Raw genomic sequence first — 16,145 nt, forward strand, 5'->3', positions numbered from 1 at the left:
CTTAATCTTTGCGAAGGAAGCTAATGTTGACTTCCCACCATATCTGCCCAGTGAGGAATTTATGCTAAGACAATGCTGTGCAGTTACTTTCAGTCGCTGGGCTTGTCAGGTCCACCAAATAATCCCTAAACTTGTCCAGTCTACTCCGTCGCCCCTTTTCGTTCACACAGTTAGCTTCAGAAGCCGCAGTGCTGTGTGTTGGCCAAGCAACAGCTACAAGGGAAAAAACTGAGTGGCAAGACTGTTATCTTCAACAAATTTTCTGAATCGTTAAGCTACTGGTACTATTTTTTCCCCTGGGAAACAAAATCTCCAAATCCTAAGTAGCTACCAAAAGCTGCATGGCGTCTGGGCTGCCAACAGGACCACCAGACGCGCTGCAGTGGCCTCTCCAGACAGGTTCTCAATCTGCTTTCCCTGGGGCTAACTCCCCGCCGCGGCGCAGCCTCGCAGCCGGCACCTGCGCGCGGTCCTTCTTGCAGGGCTGGCTGCTGAGCCAGGCTCTGCCTCCCACGCCGCCAAACCGACGCTGAACCCGGCCTTGGCCTCGGACACGCGTGCGCACTAGCGAGGGAGGGCGGGCCGAAGCTGGAGGAGGCGGGGCAAGCTCTCGCAGCCAGAAGTCCATTGGCTATCGCCTCGTAGACCACGCCTCCGGGCTTTGGAGACGGCGGGGCGGGCCACGTTGGGCTGCGGGCTTGGGGCTGAGCTTGTGGCAAAAGAGAGGTAAGCGATGCGGGGTGGCAGGCGGCGGACAGTCGGGCGCTGCCCGTGATCGGACGCCGCCGGGTCGCACCCGTCTGTGGCTTATCTCAGCTTGCGTGCCGGGCGGCCGAGGCCTTGCGGGCCTGGCGCTCTGCAGGGAGATGGGGCAGTGGAGCATGTGGCCGCAGGGCCATGTCGCGGCGTGGGGCGGCCTGCAGGGGACAGGTCTTGCCGTTTGCCCTCGTCTCGTCTTTTCTGGATTCTGGACCTCACGGGGACTAGGCCTTCCTCGTTAGAGAGCGCGATGATGCCTGGGTGGGGCCGGCTCTGGTGCCTGCGGCGGGGTCAGCGGGATCCTGACTCGGAAACTGATCATGTGATCCTTGCATACTTACCTGCAGTAGTTTGCAGTCATCACAGACTCTCTGACCGGTTGCCAAGTCCAGGGCAGTGCAGGGGCTTCTGTCCGTGTCTTTTATGGCCTGGGGTGACTGTCTCCTCATTGCTAGTGACTCACTCAGATCCTGTCCACTTTAGTGCAAAGGTTTATGGGTTAGCAGGGCCTGTTTTCAGATCTCCTGGTTCTCTGGTCCTCACTTGCGGGAATTACCCTAAGAAATAGTATGTGTCTGTATGTACATAATAGCACATACATGTATGTTTTGAAATGTCTGCAAAAGCTATGCGGAGATTTGCGGAGACTTTCCCTTATGTTGCACCTGCTCCCCGTGAGTTTTAATTTCAGCTGTGGCATCCTAATCCCTTAGTTTAGTTCCTGAATTTGGAGCTTCTGAAATCAATGAAGTCATCTTATCAAGTATCATGCAATCTTCATCCATTCAACAGACCTTTTGATGGCTGCCTTGATGGTCAGGGTCTTAAGCTACAAACAAATGAGCATTCCTGCGTTTTCTATCAGTTTATCTGCCAGTTTTCTAGATTTGAGATGGAATTTTTGTTGATGGTTCAATTTCAGGTTCTAGATTTAGGAACAGAAGCTTATGATCCTATATCATAAAATAGAGCTCTTCTGGGACCTCCTTGCTTTCTTTACTTTCTCCTCTAGTAAGCCTCAGACCATGACGGCCCAGAGCCCTAATCTTGCTAACTGTACCACTAAAGACCCCTCGGTCTGAAGGCCTATCTGTAAAGTGAGGAGGATGGGTTTTAAATATTCTGTAATTTTGAGATGTTTAACAATAGGAGGGGCAAATGGCATGTTTATTGTGTTAACAGATCTGACCATTTTAAAAACGCAGATTGTATTTTATGCTTAAGTGTTAAATTTTTTAAATTTGTTCACATTCAGTTTTTGACTATCAAGCAAGTGTATGTTTTTAATTTTGATTCACATCCAACTCCTGTATACAAAGCACTATGACTCACCTGAATTTGGAAATATAATAATCAGAAGCTTTTAAATGTAACATATAGTGGTATGATATAAAAACAATTGAATATGAATGCAATTTTCAAAGCAATTTTACTCCCTTTTATAGATAAGTGGTATCTAAAACCTCTGTCTGGGCTATTTGCTTACTTGGTAAATGTTAGGTAGTTACCATTACCTGGCTAATATCTATCAATACGTGGATATGTTAACCATTATTTTATCAACCTAAAATTTACTATATTTTAATTGATTGCTGCTTCCAGTAGAGAATTGATAACCAAAAGGTAATAAATCATTAGTTTGAGAATAAAAATATCCATAAAGATGTAACAATAGTTTTTCATTTATTGACTGATTGATGGTACTGTACAATTAAGTACATCTCTTGGCCTTCCTGCAGGAGTAAAATGATATCTAAACTAGTGGCCTGGTGCACAAATTCATGCACATTGAAAGGAAATTAATTAGAATAAATATTTTAATATTGCTATTCACCCTTTCTCTATAATAGAAGTGTCAACCAAATTCATGATCAACAAGACAGATCGAAACACACACATGCGATTGGCACTAGCAAGAGCTCTATATGTACCGCGCATGCACAAATCAACTTAGCCTTTTATCCTATCTAATAATAGACAAACATGGTAATTAGCCATACCTCTGCTATGCTTCGCATTGGCTAATCAGCAGGATATGCAAATTAACTGCCAACAAAGATGGCGGCCGGCAGCCACCCAGCTGAAGCGAATATGAGGCTTGCTTGCTCCAGTGATGGAGGAAGCCAAGGTTCCCCGCCTGCCGCAGCCCAGCTCTGAGCTCCGGAAGCAACAATGTTTCAATTATAGAAGATAAACAAACCCAGATACCTGCTTTCAGCCAGCCACGGCCTCAGAGCTGGAGCCGGGCCTCAGAGCTGGAGCCGGCTCTCAGCTCCAGTGACAGCTATAGAAGGTAAATAAATCCCAGAATAAAAAAAAAGAAAAAAAAAAGAAGCTGGGAGCTTCAGTCGCCTGCCAGCCTGAAAACAGCCCTCAGCCCCTCACCTGGACTGGCCAGGCACCCCAGTGGGGACCCCCACCCTGAAGGGGGTGTGACCAGCTGCAAACAGCCATCATCCCCTCACCCAGGCTGGCCAGGCACCCAAGCGGGACCCCCACCCTGATCCAGGACACCCTTCAGGGCAAACCAGCCGGCCCCCACCCGTGCACCAGGCCTCTATCTATATAGTAAAAAGGTAATATACAAACTGACCCTAACAGCAGAAAGACTGGTCACTATGACACACACTGACCACCAGGGGGCAGACGCTCAATGCAGGAGCTGCCCTCTGGTGGTCAGTGCGCTCTCACGGGGGAGCTCTGCTCAGCCACAAGCCAGGCTGATGGCTGCTAGTACAGCATGGTGGTGGGAGCCTCTCCTGCCTCCTCAGCAGCGCTAAGGATGTCTGACTGCAGCTTAGGTCTGCTCCCCGCTGGCAAGTGGACATCCCCCGAGGGCTGCCGGGCTGCCAGAGGGATGTCTGATTGCCATCTTAGGCCCAATCCCCCAGGGAGCAGGCCTAAGCCAGCAGGTGGTCATCCCCCGAGGGGTCCCAGACTGCGAGAGGGCACAGGCTGGGCCGAGGGACACCCTACCCCCGAGTGCACAAATTTTTGTGCACCGGGCCTCTAGTAGATATATAATAATAAACTTGCTTAATTAGACCTGCTTTCTGATTTAGCTAAACTTTTTCCAGCCCAGTGAAGCACCCAACTTCTCTTTCAGGTAATTGTCAGCAACACAGCAGTAAATATCAACACGAAGCAGATTATTATTATAGATCATGTAGGGAGAACAAAGGGTAAAATATTTTACTGCAGCAGTGTTTGACTATATTCTGTGCAGTGAGAAAACCTGAAGTCATTTTCAAGGTCCACCATTTCTTACTTCTTTTCAGTCAGGTCAAGTCTCTAAGCTTTCTAAATCTCTGTTTTCTGGCTAATGAAAAGAAAATAGGATTCTACTGAGTTTCCTATCTACCTACTCCAGGACTTCTGTGAGGATCAAATGAGATGAGGCATGGGAAAATGCTTCATAGACATTTGGTTATAGTGTAAAATGTTTCCATCTGGCTATAAAGCAAGTCGAGTTCTTGGGCTGAAGAAATTCCAAGGAGGCTAGTCACTAGGGAGAGGAAGCCAGGCGTTGCTATGTGATATCATTACCTGGTATCATTACCGTTTTCTGGGCTGGGCTGGGTTGTGGGCCACATTTTGCGCCATGGGGTCTCGGCAGCATTGGCTGTGATTTGGTGGGCTGTCGCTCCAGAGTGGTGGCAGGGCCTGTATCCCACTTGGGGGAAGCCAAGTGTTGGTTTGTTGGTGCCAGGTCCACAGTGCTGTTTCTCTGTAAATGTCCAGTGTGCATCACGGCAGCTCCTGCGTTGAGCGTCTGCCCTCTGATGGTCAGTGCGTGTCATAGTGACTGGTCAGATGGTTGGACACTTAGCATATTAGCATTTTATATATATAGATAGTTCTCCTGAAACATAATATTTATAACCTTGTGATACTTTTTAGATATTGTCCACAAGCCATTAGTTGAATTATTTGTTTACATCACTATTAGGGCCATGGAAAATTCAAGAAAATACAACTTTTTGTTAAAAAATATGTTTTTATTGATTTCAGAGAGAAGGGAGAGAGATAGAAAGATAGAAACATCAATGATGAGAGAGAATCATTGATTGCCTGCCTCCTGCATGCCCCCCACTGGGAGTTGAGCCCACAACCTGGGCATGTGCCCTAACTGGGAATTGAACCATGACCTCCTGGTTCATAGGTCAATGTCAACCACTAAGCCATGCCAGCTGGGCCAGCTTTTTTAAATTTAATCTTCACCCAGGGATATGTTTTTATTGATTTTTAGATATACAGGAAAAGGGAGAAAAAGAAAAACATTCATCAGGTACCTGCCATACATGCCCTGACCGGGGACCGAACCTGCAACCTTTTGATGTACAGGATGGTATTCCAACCAACTGAGCCACCCAGCCATAGCAAGAAAATACAACTTTTCAAAGTTTTGCTTTTCTTTTTTTTTTAATTGCTTAAAGTATTAAAAAGAGTATTACGTATGTCTCCTTTTTCCCCCCACCTTTGACAATCCCCTGGCCTCCCCTACCCCCCAGTGTCTTATGTCCATTGGTTATGCTTATATGCATGCATGTAAGTCCTTCAGTTGATCTCTTACCCCCCCCCTTCTGCCCCCCTCCCCTCCCCAGCCTTCCCGCTGCAGTTTGACAGTCTGTTTGAGGTAGTTCTGCCTCTGTATCTATTTTTGTTCATAAGTTTATAATGGTCTTTATTATCCATGAATGAGTGAGATCATGTGGTATTTTTCCTTCATTGACTGGCTTATTTCACTTAGCATAATGCTCTCCAGTTCCATCCATGCCGTTGCAAATGGTAAGAGTTCCTTCTTTTTTACAGCAGCATATTATTCCATCGTGTAGATGTACCACAGTTTTCTAATCCATTCATCTACTGATGGGCACTTAGGCTGTTTCCAGATCTTAGCTATGGTGAATTGTGCTGCTATGAACATATGGGTGCATAAATCCTTTCTGATTGGTGTTTCTGGTTTCTTAGGATATATTTCTAAAAGTGGGATCACTGGGTCAAATGGAAGTTCCACGTTTAATATTTTGAGGAACCTCCATACTGTTCTCCACAGTGGCTGCACCAGTCTGCATTCCCACCAGCAGTGCACGAGGGTTCCCTTTTCTCCACATCCTCACCAGCACTTGTCATTTGTTGATTTCTTGATGGTAGCCATTCTGACAGGTGTGAGGTGATACCTCATTGTTGTTTTATTTTTTAATTTTGTTAATCCTCACCTGATGATATTTTTTCCATTGATTTTTAGAGAGTGAAATGAAAGGGAGGGAGGAGAGGAGAGCAGAGGCTAGGAGAGGAAAGGAGAGGCAGAGAGAGAGAGGCAGAGAGAGAGAGAGAGAGAGAGATTGGTTGCCTCCTGCAGTTGCCCTGACTGGAACTGGGTATGGAATCTGCAACCGAGATACATGCCCCGGACCAGAAATCGAACCTGAGACTCTTCAGTCCATGGGTCGATGCTATAACCACTGAGAAACTGTCAGGGCTTATTGTTGTTCTAATTTGCATTTCTCTGATGATTAATGACTTTGAGCATTTTTTCATATGTCTCTTGGCCATTGGTATGTCCACTTTGGAGAAGTCTCTATCTAGATCAGGGGTGGGCAAACTTTTTGACTCAAGGGCCACAATGGGTTCTTAAACTGGACCGGAGGGCCGGAACAAAAGCATGGATGGAGTGTTTGTGTGAACTAATATAAATTCAAAGTAAACATCATTACATAAAAGGGTACGGTCTTTTTTTTTTTTTTTTAGTTTTATTCATTTCAAACGGGCCGGATCCGGCCCGTGGGCCGTAGTTTGCCCACGGCTGATCTAGATCCTTTGCCCAGTTTTACATTGGATTATTTGTCTTCCTTTTGTTTAGTTGTATGAGTTCCTTATATATTTTGGAAATTAACTTCTTATCAGATGTATCATTGCCAAATGTGTTCTCCCATACAGTGGGCTCTCTTTTCATTTTGTTGATAGTTTCTTTTGCTGTGCTTTTTATTTTGATGTAGTTCCATTTGTTTATTTTCTCCTTTGTTTTCCTTGCCCTTGGAGATGTATTGGCAAACATATTGCTACAAGATATGTCTGAGATTTTGCTACCTATGGTTTCTTTTAGGATTTTTATGGTCTCACAACTTACATTAAGTCTTTTATCCATTTTGAGTTTATTCTTGTGTATGGTATACGTTGGTGGTCCAGCTTGATATTTTTGCCTGTACCTGTCCAATTTTCCCAGCACCATTTATTAAAGAGACTGTCTTTACTCCATTGTAGGCACTTGCCTCCTTTATCAAATATTAATTGAGCATAATGACTTGGGTCAATTTCTGGGTTCTCTGTTCTGTTCCATTGATCTATATGCCTGTTCTTGTGCCAGTACCAGGCTGTTATGAGTACAGTGGCTTTGTAGTATAGCTTGATATCCAGTATTGTGATTCTTCCAACTTTGTTCTTCTTTCTCAAGATTGCTGTGGTCTTTTCTGGTTCCATATAAATTTTTGGAGTATTTGTTCTTGATTTGTGAACTATGCCTTCAGTATATTAATAGGGATTGCATTGAATCTATAGATTGCTTTGAGTAGTATGGACTTTTTAATGATGTTAATTCTATGAATCCATGAACACTGTATATTCTTCCACTGGTTTATATCTTCCTCAATCTCTTTTTTCAATGTTCTTTAGTTTTGTGAGTAATAGTCTGTTATCTCCTTGGTTAAGTTTGTTCCTAAGTATCTTAATTTTTTTTTTTTGCAATGGTAAATAGGATTTTTTTTCATTTTTTTTTTTTTAGTTTCTCTTTCTGAGAGTTCATTATTGGTGTATAAAATGCCATCAATTTGTGGGTGTTAATTTTGTATTCTGCTACATTGCCGGATTCATTTATTAAATCTAGTAGTTTTTTGATGGAGTCTATAGGGTTTTTTATGTACAATATTATGTCATCTGTGAATAATGACAGTTTTACTTCCTCCTTTCCAATTGGGATGCCTGTTATGTTTCCTTCTTGTCTGATTGCTGTGGCTAGGACTTCCAGTACTAAGTTGAATAAGAGTGGTGAAAGCGGATATCTCTGTCTTGTTCCTGTTCTTAGGGGAAATAGTTTAAGTTTTTGCCCATTGAGTGTGATGTTCACTGTAGGTTTGTCATATATGGCCTTTATTATGCTGGGATATGATGCCTCTATTCCCACTTTGCTGAGAGTTTTTAATCAAAAATGGATGTTGTATTTTTATGAATGCTTTTTCTGCATCTATTGATAGGATTATGTGAGTTTTATCTTTCAGTTTATTTAAGTGATGTATCATGATTATTGATTTGTGAATATTATACCAACCTTCCATTCCTGAACATTTCCTTGATCTTACTTGGTCATGGTGTGTGATCTTCTTAATATATTGCTGAGTCCGATTTGCTAATATTTTGCTGAGGACTTTAACATCTAAGTTCATCAGGGATATTGGCTTGTAATTCTCTTTCTTTGTAGTGTCTCTATCTGGTTTTAGAATTAGGATAATGTTGGCCTCATAAAAAGAGCTTGGAAGTGTTCCTTTCTTTTGGATTTTTTGGAATAGTTTGAGAAGTACAGGTACTAGTTCTTCTCTGAATGTTTGGTAAAGCCGTCCTGACCAGGGCTTTTGCTTGCTGGGAGTTTCTATACCTGCTGCCCCTGTGGTCTTCCCCAGCTCAGTGAATGGAAACTCCATCCTTTCTATGACTCGGGCCAAAAACTTGGGTGTCGTCCTTGACTCTTTCTCTCATAATCCACATACAAACTAATGAAAAAGCCCATTAGCTGTTACCTTCAAAATACATCTAGAATCTGAGTACTCCTCACTCCCCACTGCTCTGAGCCCCCATTTGTCTATGTCCTTGATGTTGTAATAGTATTTGTTATTTGTAACCACCTATTCCCGGGAGGGGGGACAGTTCTATCACTGGTCCTGCCTGGGCTCACTCATGTAGTAATGGGGATTGGTAGGTTTGGAAGCTGCAGCTCAGACGGCTTGTCTCTGCTACATGTGGTCCGGTAAGCTGTCCCACGCTTCTTTACATGGTGGTTTAATGGAAGCAAGAGAGCCGGTGGAAGCCGCATGGCCTATAGAGACCTAGACTAAGAATTCCCACAACTTTATTTCTCCCATTAATCAAAGCAGATCATGAGGACAGCCCAGATTCAGGGGATGGAGAAATAGACTACCTCTTTATGAGGGGAATAGCAAAGTCACCTGTACAGAAAGGTGCAAACGGGAATTGGGAAGAATTGGGTGCCATTTATTTTTTTATTTTATTTTTTGCAATCTACCAAAGCTTTCTAACTGGTCTCTTCTATTCTCTCAATGCCCTTTTTAATATTGTCAACAGCAGTAAAGGGATTAAAAACTAGAACATAAACAAAAAAACCAACAAAACTTGAGTGGATTTCCTTTCTTTTTTGTCCTAAGCTCTCCAATGGCTTCCCATTACCACTCAAAGTTAAAAGGCATCTTTGCAGAGGTCTGTGAGGTTTGCCATGACCCGACCCCTTGGTTGCGTCTCTAACTTTATTTCCAACTCCTCTCTCCCTCGCAAACTAAATCTGCTCAGTTAGCTTCTATTCTGTTTCGTAGTCATACGAGGCCTACTCTCCCTCTGGCTTTTATACGGCTGTTCTTTCTGCCTAGAATCAGTCTTCTTCTTGGAGACTATGGACTCCTTTACTTCCTCTAAGTCTTTGCTCACGTTTCACCTCTGTGAGCCTTTCCTGATCACCCTCTTTGAAATTGGAACCTCTCTCTAATATTAACCCCCTTCCCTGCTTTACTTTTGGGGCTAGCACTCATCTTATAAAATATAGTGTTATCCACTGTTTTGCTTGTTTTTATCTTTCCTTTACTAAGACTGTGATCTGTAGAGCCAGGGATTTTTGTCGTATCCCCAGTGCTCAGAACGGTGTCTGGCACAAGGTAGGCATCTAATAAATATTTGTTGAATGAATGAATGAAAGGTAGGCTTTTGGTACCAAACATTTTCCAGGCCTAGGTATCTCTTCCATGTTTATGCAAAAACTCTTGAAACTGCTTCTGGGTTCTTATCTGAGGAAATTCCTGCCCTCTTTGTGCAGGTACTTTTGTGATCCGTTTTTCTTTTTAAGAGGTCTGCTGTCAAAGTGTTCTTCCCATGCAGGCTTTTTGTTCTTTGAAAGCAGAGTATCACATTCTCTAATCAGCTGCATAGAATGCCTGCTCAGTAGATTCTTAATAGCAACCTCTTCACTTTGAGTTGTACATCATAACATTTTTGTTCAAAGCAAAGATGAAATAGTGAATATGTGAAAGGAACAGTCCAAGGCAGAAAAATTTCAACCCTTTTTGTTAAACTGTTGGACCTTCCCTGTCTCCAAAATATCTTATTGAGAACTTCAGGTAAGAGAGATGTTTTTATTAGTAAAATTAAAGTATTTTACATACTGATTGATAGCATAATCTTATTATAAACTCAGTCTGAATCTTGAAGCTATCATAATGAGCAAGTGAGGACAGAGCTGACTCCATCTTGAAGGTAATCCACCTGCTTAACTTCTGAGAGAAGGAACCCTGATCTTTGACCTCCCTTCATCCCCCGGTGGCCTCTGGAATGTGTACAGAGGCTTCTGGCTAATCATGGAATTTTCATTAATCCTCTGGGGCAAGGTGTCCTGCGTGTTATCTCTCTTAGCTCACCCTGGCGCCAGGGCCTCCTGGTATCTGGCCCCTTGGTTCCCCCCTGACCACCCATGAATTCCTTTTCTAGAACATGGGTCCATCTCTAACCAGGGATCATAGAGGGCACTGAGTGCCCTGCTGTGGCCCAGGAGGCCAGTTCTGTACTAAGTTCCATATTAAACTCATCATCTGACGAGCTGGACTTGTCTGCTTCCTTCTCTGCCTCTCAGCTCCTTCAGCATTTGGAGGCCACTTTGCAACCACAGCCTCTTCGCAGAACTGGGCATCGCCTTTGAAATTACTGATTATGAATGAAGATGATAATCTTTTAAGTGCCTCAGTCTCCCATTTATTTTTATATTTCGGTTTTGTATTTTGTTTTCGTTGCATACTATTAAGGAAAACTCCATTCACATAAATTACCAGTTGCAAACAGTAATAATTTTTAAACAGTTTACATTGCAATTGTACAACTTCAGGTTATTGTTTTCCATTTTGTTTTATTTTAAAAAATAGCATATTGAGGAAAATTTCAAACACACACATAAGTAGGGAGTACAGAAAGAGAACTTAGTTTCAACAAAAATCAATATTTTCCATCTTATTTTCTCTTTCCTCCAACAGGTTTTCTTCCTCTAGCTTTTTTAAAAAAAGTAATTAACAATAAGGACTTTTTATTTAGTTTTTTAGGACTTTTAATTTTAAATTTAATTACTGTGTCATTGTTGCAGCTAACAAATTAACACAAATTCCTTACTGTTATCTGTAGTGAGTCCATATTTCAGAATTTCTCACTTGTGCCAAGGATGTCTTGCTATCGTTGATTTGTTGGAATCAGAATCCAAATAAGGTTTCCAAATTGTATTTGGTTATTGTGTCCCTCTGGTCACCTATACTATACTAGTCCCTCCACCCCTTCCATTTCCCATGTCATTGATTTGTTGGAGAGACAGTCATTTGTCCTTAAAATGGTTTTGTTTACCTTGTCCCTCTACCTCTTGTATTGTCTACAAATTGGTAGTTAAATATACAGATCTGTGTAGATCCATTTTGAATTTATTTAGGCAACAATATTCTTAGAGGGTTCTGTGTATATCTTATTCCATCACAACATGAGGATACAATGTCTGGTTTTTCTTTTAGTGATGCTAAAATGAATCAATGGGTTCAGGTGGAGTCATCCTTATTTCTCTAAAAGGAAGTTCCCATCACTTTTTAACCTAACAGTTTTAGCAATAATTCATGATTCATTCCCAAATCAATTCTATATTAACAAAGTGATGTAATACCTTTAAATGTATTTTTTAAAGAAATGAATACATTTTAATTCTTTTCTTCACATCTCTGTTCACAATATCACTTCACAACTAATTTTTACCTTTTCTCCCAGAATCCTACATTTGCACATGTATACAGTACCTTCAGAATGTACTGAGCATTTGACATAAAGCTGGGGAGGAGATATGAAATGGAATGACAGTGAAGGTTGTGGAAGTGGAGGGAGTAAGGATTATCTACCCACCTACTACCTACTAGCTTGCCTGTCTCACCTCCCTCTTTCCTTGTCTCTTCTTTGTTTTTAGTTTGTAAGAAATATATTTCTTTATTGATTTCAGAGAGGAAGAGAGAGGGAGAGAGAGAGAGAAACATCCATGATGAGATGCCTGGGACAGATGTTAATAGCCGCATTGGTATTGGGTATGAATTGAATGTTAATCCAGGCTGGAGCTAAGCATACAAATTTTAACATTTGCCTTGTGTAGTCAAAATTGGTCTCAAATAAATTTGAGAAGTAAATCAAACTTGTACTCTCTGCACTTAGCACCCTGCTGACATGGACAAAGGTAAATTGTACCCCAAACACTGAGAAGATTCATGCATTGCTGTAATGTTTTTAAAAAAAGATGAATGATGCCTTTAGTCTTCTGCTTATCGGCGTGTGCTTCTTTCTTCCAGTTGTCAGAACCCAAAACCTTGGAGTTATCCTTCACTCTTCTTTTATTCCACATTTCACCCATTAGCAGATTTTGTCAAAATATATGTAATGTCTAACCTCTGCTCACCACCTCCACTGCTACTCCCCTCATCTAAGGCAACTTGATTTCTTTCCTGGATTATTACTCTGATCTAACTGATCTCCTTTTATCCACCCTTGCCCTCTGAGGGTCTATTCTCCTTAGAAGCTAGATACAGTGATGGCGAACCTATGACACGCGTGTCAGAGGTGACATGCGAACTCATTTTTTTGGTTGATTTTTCTTTGTTAAATGGCATTTAAATATATAAAATAAATATCAAAAATATAAGTCTGTGTTTTACTATGGTGGCAAATATCAAAAAATTTCTATATGTGCATGGCACCAGAGTTAAGTTAGGGTTTTTCAAAATGCTGACACGCTGAGCTCAAAAGGTTCGCCATCACTGAATTAGAATGATCTTTTTTATTTAAAAAAATATATATTTTATTGATTTTTTTACAGAGAGGAAGGGAGAGGGATAGAGAGCTAGAAACATTGATGAGAGAGAAACATCAGTCAGCTGCCTCCTGCACACCTCCTACTGGGGATGTGCCCGCAACCAAGATACATGCCCTTGACCAGAATCAAACCTGGGACCCTTCAGTCTGCAGGCCGACGCTCTATCCACTGAGCCAAACCAGTTAGGGCTAGAATGATCTTTTAAAAATGACAAGTATGCCATCTCTCCTTCCCAAATCCTCTAGGACTTACCCTCTTGGGAAATCCAAAGGCCCACAGTGCCCCCCAGGAGCTATGAGATCTGGGCCCCTGCTTCACTCTGTTGTCTCTTACGGCCCAACTTGCTCACTTGCACCAGCCACACTGGTGTCCGTGGCCTTCCCTAAACCTGCCCAGCGTGCTCCCACCTTAAGGGTGTTGCCCTCGGTGGGTCTTCTGCCAGGAATGCTCATTTTTTTCTTCACGTCTCTGTCCAAATGTTATCATATCTGAAAGGCCTTTCTTTAATCGTTGACAGATCAAAACATATATAGACTTCCATTAAAATTTACCTATTGGTGACTAAAATTTACTTTAGGTGTTATATTTTTATGCATTTTGAAAATTAAGCTCTTTGTACTGCAATATAAGTGACTAAAAATACCTTCCTTCTATAAACTTTCAATTATATTAGATGAATAAGTTGTAGAGATGATATAGCATAGTGCCTATAGTTGACAGCATGGTGAGTATAGTATTATGCTTTCATGTTGATTTCTTACCACACTCACAGAAAAAAACAAAGACGAAGCCCACGAGGAAACCTTGGAGGGTGTTGCCTATGTCTGTTGCCTTGATTGTGGTGGTGATATCATGAGTGTTTTGTATGTCTAGACTCATCAAACTGTACACATTCAATATATGCATTTCTTTGTATATCAATTCTACTTCAGTAAATCTGTTTAAAACTCCCTACTCTCTCGACTGAGGCTAACATACTTGATTAAAATGAGATTAGAGGAAGTTGAACACACTGGAGGAACACTTAATTTTTTTCAGGGGCAGATGGATTAATCTCCTGGCAAACAATTTAGAATCAAAGGTAATTCTGTTAGCTTACTTGTTTGGAACTCTGCAGGACCATTATAGCTTCTAATAACTCAAAGGTGTGACTTTCTCATTAAATAGCTCTTAATAAGTAGTGTAATTGGATCAAGTTAAGCCTTTTTATCTGATGTGTGCTGTGCTGAAACTGCCTCCTTAGACAGTGATAAAGGACCATGGTTTCCAGTGAGTAAATGAGATCACTAATTTTTTTATTGAGCCTAAAAACTGATCTTATGTTTTTCTTTGAAGAGAATTCATAATTTCTATTTAATGTAAAAATAATGTACACCCATTGCAGGGAAAAAATTAAAGGTAGCATTTATAAAGAGAAATGTAATAGGATGTAATCACTCATCATCTTAGTATCCAGAAATAACCTTAACATTTTTGCATATTCACTTCATTTTTTCTTAATCGTGTGTGTATGTATGTATGTGTGTGTGTATTTAAATGTGTAGCTCAGTCAATGAATAACTTTACACAAACGATGCTTCCTTTAAGCCTTTTGTATTTTTATACTTTGAAATGGAGGTGACTAGAACTTGAGGAATATATGTGACACTTCGGGGTACAGCCAAGAAGTGTCAAACACTAAGGCCAGATGCTCAGTAAGGACACCCTGAGTGCCCCCTCATCCCAGAGAAGGGGTTAGTTGTTTTTACCTACCCCAACTTTCAGCTTTACTGTGCTGGGTTCCCTGTGGAATTGCGTCTGTGGATGAGGCCTGGGAGACTGTGGTCCTGGGAACCATGCTGTTTCTGGCCTCTTTCTGTGGCTTTGCTTCTGAGCTGACCCGGTTGGTCTTTGAGAACCTCTGTATCAGTTTGGAGCTAAACCAGTTTGGGAGAAGTTTCATTTGGGCAGTTCCATTTGGGCTGAGAGGCACAAGTAGGTTTTGAGGGTGAAATGAAGCTGTTTGGACACTGGGTACATTGTGAGTAGATAGTCTATGGAGCTGCTGCTGCTGTTCATCTAGTCCAGCGGTTCTCAACCTGTGGGTCGCGACCCCTTTGGCGGTTGAATGACCCTTTCACAGGGGTCGCCTAAGACCATCCTGCATATCAGATATTTACATTATGATTCCTAACAGTAGCAATATTACATTTATGAAGTAGCAACAAAAATAATTTTATGGTTGGTTCACAACATGAGGAACTGTATTTAAAAGGCCAGAAGGTTGAGAACCACTGATCTAGTCAATCATTTACTTCCAACATAGTGTTCAAAAGTTCCATTTAACCTGAACATAGGACTACACATATGAATCTGTAATACTTAGGTATGTATGTATTGGTTATAAACTCTGTGAAATTTTAAAAAATTCTCATGAAGAGCTACATGATTTCCCCCCTCCTTCTTTTTCACTTAAATACTAGGGGCCCAGTGTACAAATTCATGCACCTGTACCTTGAAAGGAACTCTGGTCTGTGGTGGGCACAGGGGTGGGTTTCGGCCCATCCTCTGTGCCCCCGCCCAGCCCGTCCCGCCATGGCCCCCTGTCCCCTGTCTGTTGGCAGCCCTGCTCCCGCTGCTGTTGCTCCCACATGCTGATGGCGCTGGCCCCGCTCACACCACTGATGGCTCGGAGCAATTGGGGCCAGCACCAGCAGTGGGTGCGAACAGGGCCAGCACTGTCAGTGGGTATGAGTGGCGGCTACTGCCCCAATCGCCCCTCAGGAGCAGGGGGAGGTGGAGAAGCCCTCAGGGGCAATTGGGGCCAACAGCCGCCGTTCGCATCCGCTGATGGCGCTGAGTGCCAGGCACCGGCAGCAGGTGTGAGCTGCGGCTCCGACTGGCACCGGGCGCTGGCAGCAGGTGTGAGCTGCTGCTCCGGCATTGGCAACAGAGGCGAGTGGGGCTGGCGCCGGCCGCAGGTGCAAGTGCTGGGTGAGACCCTGTTGCACGGGAGCAAAGAATTTTCAGTGACAACCAGAGTCTCACCCTGATGACAGCGACCGGCACCCTGATTTGGTCTGGCACCCCCGCTCACCTGTTCCACCATCCCGCAGCAGCCACACCTGCCATATTCCACACTCTGCCACCTGTTGTCGACGCCCACCATGTTCCACGCGCGGCCCCCCTGATGTGCAGACCATATAAATAGTGACCCGGTTGTTCTGTTGTTAGGTTGTTTGGCTGTCTGTTGGTTCGG

The 16,145-nt window shown here is 42.7% G+C and overlaps 1 protein-coding gene across 1 annotated transcript in view; it reads left to right on the top strand.

The window, feature by feature from the left end:
• The first annotated feature begins 671 nt into the window (after positions 1-671).
• FOCAD (focadhesin) overlaps positions 672-16,145 on the top strand; it is a 273,674-nt gene continuing 258,200 nt past the window's right edge. The window contains exon 1 of the mRNA XM_006098123.3: positions 672-726. The gene's annotated coding sequence lies outside the window, so the exon portion shown is untranslated. The remainder of the gene's footprint in view (positions 727-16,145) is intronic.

Source organism: Myotis lucifugus, unplaced genomic scaffold, assembly GCF_000147115.1.
Source record: "Myotis lucifugus unplaced genomic scaffold, Myoluc2.0 scaffold_221, whole genome shotgun sequence".
Lineage (NCBI taxonomy): Eukaryota > Metazoa > Chordata > Mammalia > Chiroptera > Vespertilionidae > Myotis > Myotis lucifugus.